At 41.7% G+C, this 5,039-nt stretch overlaps 1 pseudogene; it reads left to right on the forward strand.

Annotated features, from left to right (window-relative positions):
* Window positions 1-3,736, forward strand: part of LOC102874242 — a 6,439-nt pseudogene extending 2,703 nt beyond the window's left edge.
* Window positions 3,737-5,039: the final 1,303 nt, after the last annotated feature.

The following is a 5,039-nucleotide window of genomic DNA, read 5'->3' on the forward strand; positions in this document are numbered from 1 at the left end:
TAGAGAAAACAGTGCAACAATGAATGAATGAAAACCCAAAATCTCTGTAAATGTTCATTAAAACTAATAAAATTTAATAATAATTAAAAAAAACACACAACATTCCTCTGGAGTAGATTAAACCACAAAGCTTTTAGTTAGCAACTAAGCACCTTTACTTTTTTACCACCTACACACTCCAAATAATCCATTAAGGAACTCAGATCTTTGGTGATTGGCTGGTCATATTTGCTAATAGGGTGTGGATGAGCATCCTAAGGAGTGTGTGAAGGGCTGAGCTCCCTGTATGCTGCATGCCAATTAACAGAAAGACACAATGTCCTAAAGAGATGACAAAGAAATCCACTGTTTGCTTTTACTATTAATGTAGAATTCAGAAAGCTCTTGTTACAGTTCTATCCAAATGTAATCTGTTATCCACTCCTGGGCAAGATGTTTATTTTCCCCTCCAGTCTCCTACTCCCATACTTTTCCTCTCTCTCTCTCTCCCTCTGACATATTGCACTGTTTGTTAGTGCTATACTTCAAATGCCTCCCATTATAAACTCTATTTATAAAGGTCTATTGACTCCTCACTTCACATACTTCTTGCCTGAGCAAGAGCTCACAGAGTAAGTCCCAGCCAAGAGATCTCATATACCCAGCAATGGTGAGAGAAACCTCAGATCTCTGGTCAAAGGGCAAACTGAACAATTGCTGAGCTTTATGAAATTGTAGAAGAAGGCAGGTAGAGGGCCCCAAGCTCAGGATGAAACCCAAGGGCTTCCCTAAGTTGTAGTGACAGTAAAGCAAGTCCAATAGCAGTGATGTTCAATCGCATAGCAGGGAGATGGGATGCCAGACTGAAACAAAGGTTAGATACTAAAGCTCCTTAAATATTCCACAGGGTTAACCTGGACTTCAGGAGCTCTAGTGACCTAGAGGTAAAAGTGCCCTACGAATATTCCAAAGGTGTTCAAATCCACCAGCTGCTCCATGGGGAAAAAATAGACAATCTCCTCCCATGTGTTTCACTGTCTCTGAAAAGCCTCTGGAGGGTCAGCCACGAGTTGGCTTTGACTGGATGGCACACAACAACAACAATAGAGAACTGAGGACTGTGACTGTGGCATCAGTGAACCTGTGTGAGGTTCTTGGAAGATAGATTGCAAAAGCGCATAGCTGAAGAGAGATGAGGAAAAACCCATTGGGATCAAACAGCATTTCTCCTGTTTGTGAATAGCCCTGAAGACCTCAGCACACTGGCTACTGCCCAATAGGTGAGCAGCTGCAACCAAAGATAACAGGAGCACAGGTGTCCTGTGCAATGAAATCATATCCAGTGTCGAAAACTCCAACCTAATGGCTAGCCTGTATTTGCCATGGTGAGTTTTCCACTTCAGCAGTTTTCTTTTTGTTTGTTACAGGGGGAAAAAAGAGTTAGAATTAAGTTTTACTGTGCTTTGTGCACCTGAAAACCTCTGCAATAAAATAGCTCTTTTCCCCAAAATAAATTCTGTGGGTGGTTAGGGCACCCCAGGAGGAGGTGCATATAAGAGATGGTCTTCTACGCTGACAGTCCATCTCAGCTCTGAGAGCCAAGAGTGAAAGCCTTTTGAGAGACCATGTCCATTTTCTGGGGAAGTAAGAAGGACAGGCCACACTTTGATGGCTTCAATAGGAATTTTCCAATGAATAAATCATGCTCCAAGATGGTATGATCCTGTCAACTCCCTCATCTTAGAAACTCTTGGGATTCCCAAAACACTGGTGGCAAACAAACCTTTTTTTTATACAGCATTATAATGTGTTTTTTCCTAAAGCAGCATTTCAAAATGTTGTAATTCTCATTGAATCAGCTCTAATTCATAGAGGTTCCATGTGTATCAGGGTAGAAATATGTTCGACAGGTTTCCAGTGGCTATTTTTTTTTAAAGAAGTAGATTGTCAGACTTTAAAAACTTCTCTTAGTAGATGTAAATCTCCAACTATTTGGTCACCAGCCAAACACACAAATGTACTGCCTACGTGTGTCACTCAGGGACCTGCAACATTAAGCTTATTAATGTGAAATAATTACAAAAGTCCTAAGATCTTTCTCTCCTCTCTTCCTCTTCCTTCCCCTCTTCTTCCTCTTCTTTCTCTCTCCTCTCCCCATCTGTCTCTTTAATTCCTCTTCAAATAAAAAAGAATAAAACTTTCATTGTCCTATTCTTCTGGAGCCTTACTGTTATCCACTGCTTGTATCTGCACATTTCTAATATGGCCCTTTCTCTGAAAGACACATTTCTGTAGCCTCATCCATCCAGAATGTGGTGAATAAAAAGAGAGTCTTGAAAAAGGAGCCTGAGTATCAGTTTAGATGTCCCACAGTCCACTCAGAGACATGGGTACTCATGATAGAACCTTGAAATCCTCTTGTATCTACATTTTAATATTTCAATGATCAGTTCACAGTATTTCATACTGTTGCTAGCTCCCCTTGAATTAGTGCGCACTTCATGGCTAACCCATGCACAATAAATCTTATGTGTGACAGGTTTGGGCTATTGTGAGCCTAGAATTGCAAGCTGTGAGTGAAAGAGGCCTGCTATGCATGACCTGCACAGCCGTGGCAGTGCTTGTGGGAAACAGCAGGGAGACTTGCTACAGCAATTACGGGGCCATGGCCCTCAAGAGTCAGACCTATCACGAGATGGCTCTGAGGATCATCCTGCACAGCCTTGATCTCTAGGCCACATGCTACCAGCTCTTCTGGTACCACTGTGGAGCATCAGTGCAGACTTCTACATGCGAGTGTTTGTCTGTGTTTTCACTGGTCAGGCCAAGGTTAAGGCCTCATCCAGCAATCAGGCCTTGGACTTTCATTGAGTATAGTGTGGGGTCTTCTACCTTCAACATATCGGCTGAGTGTCAGGAACCCCTGGAAACCAGTTCAAGTTCTCTGTGTGGCTTGTGGCCTCCGAGTGTTAACACTGTGGGCAGATGCTCTGGCTCAGGTGGCCATATGTGTGCAGAGCCCATCCATGACCTGGGCTTTGTAGGTTGAGTCCTGGATGATGTGAGCACCAACCCCGGCTGCTACCACATCTCTGAGTGGATTCATGGGGTGCTGAGTGTTATCACTGATGAGCTCCCTGATGTGCCCCTGTATAATACCCTGGACCAGCTGAGCAGCACCTTCCACTGCAGATCAGCCCTCCTCCGTGCTGGCTTTGGGGTCTCCCTCTCCCATGCCTGTAAGAACACCATGAAGACTAAGGTCCCCACTTCTGCTTTCTGGGACATCATGCACTGCTGGGAGAAGGAGTGACAAGTGAAATGGGAGCAGGTATCAGAGACCATCCTGGCATTCTGCATCCTCAGCATGGAGCTCAGTCTATAAGCAAACTTTACCATCTGGGAAGATGAAAACCCCAGTTCCTATCAGCGAGGACTCAAGCGCTTCCAGGTTAACTCTGAGGCCAACTGAGGCCCTCAGCCACATGCCCAGCCAGGGGGCAAGGCCACAGGCATGGCCATGGGGGAGAAGTGTAAACTATTGCAGAATAAGCACAAGGAGCTGGCTGAGGACTAGGCCCAGTGTGCTGCCCAGCTTAAGACATTTCCCTGAAAGAGGTTTAAGAAAGGCACCTGTCAACTTTGAGAACAATGCTGTTATTCTCACAGCTCCCTGACACCTAATCCTGCCACCGACACTGCCCCCAAGGACTGCCCAGAGACCTTGGGCCTAGGGCCACCACTGGACCAGACATAGACTGAACCAATAATTATATGACATAAAAAAAGATCCCTACACAAAAATTCCCGATATTATCTCAAGTTTGTTTGTTTTTAATTTCAACATATTTCCACTACTGAAAGCACATAATATCAACAAAAAGTTCAAAAGAAATAAATATTCTGGTCTTTAAAGAGATATTTTATACTAGATTTTCTTTAGATATTTGTTTTCTTGACTGTTGTTTATATGTAAGTTAATTATTAATCAAAGTAAAATGAAATCTTTGACAACTTCAACTTTTTAGCCAGTTTCCAGGATGTTGTTCATTGGTCCATTTGTAAGAAGTTTACTTTTTATTTATGTTAAACTTGTAATCCATTTGAAGACTCTAGTCTTTGATCTTTAGCAAGTGTAAAACAAGTAGAAAACTTTTATTTTTGTTTGATACCATTGAATTGGTTATGACATATAGTGGTCCTATGTATAACAGAGTGAAATATTGTCTGTTTCTGATCATTCTCACAATTATTATTGTACTTGAAACTATTAATGTAGCCATTGTATCAATCTGTCTCTCTGATGGTATTCCTCCATTCCATTGATCCTCTACTTTACTGGGCATAACGGCCTTCTGCAGGGTATAGAGCCTCCTAAAAACATGTCTCAAGTACATGAAACTAAGTCTATTTCACTTCTGTGAAGTGTCCTGGCAGTACTTATTCCAAAACAAATGTATTTGCTTTTCTGGCAGTTCATGTTAAATATTTTTCACTAATGACATTTGTGCCTTTCTGGGAGACAAAGATTAAAAAGCTTTGTCTCACATACTTCAGACATTTTGCTAGAAGAGGCTATTTCTTGGTGAGGTTCACCATGTAGCGGGTTGAAAAGAGAGAGGAAGATCCTAAACCAGGTAGACTGACATAGTAACTGCAACAATAAGCTCAAGCATGTCAGAAAGTGTGAGGATAACACAGGCTAGATCAGATCTTTTGTTCGTAGACTCTGTATGGGTCATACTCAACTCAATGACACCTAACAACACCAACAAAAGCAACAATGTCATAATTAAAACATGTCATTCTTTTCTAGTATTCCTTACAACTTCCTCATGAACATGAGGCAATAGAAAATACATGACTTGGAGAAGACACATCTTTGCTTTTAAAAACTTTAAGAATGTCATTTGCAGGAATCTTGTGCAGTGCAGTACAACATTTGGGTTTTTTATTGTTGTGTCTGTGGATGTTGATCCAAGCAAATGAAATAATTGTTAAGTTCAATATTTTCTCCATTTATTGTGTCACAATCATGATTTGTGATGATTTTTGTTCTC

Source organism: Elephantulus edwardii, unplaced genomic scaffold (assembly GCF_000299155.1).
Source record: "Elephantulus edwardii isolate Elephantulus edwardi_28Jun2011 unplaced genomic scaffold, EleEdw1.0 scaffold00009, whole genome shotgun sequence".
NCBI lineage: Eukaryota > Metazoa > Chordata > Mammalia > Macroscelidea > Macroscelididae > Elephantulus > Elephantulus edwardii.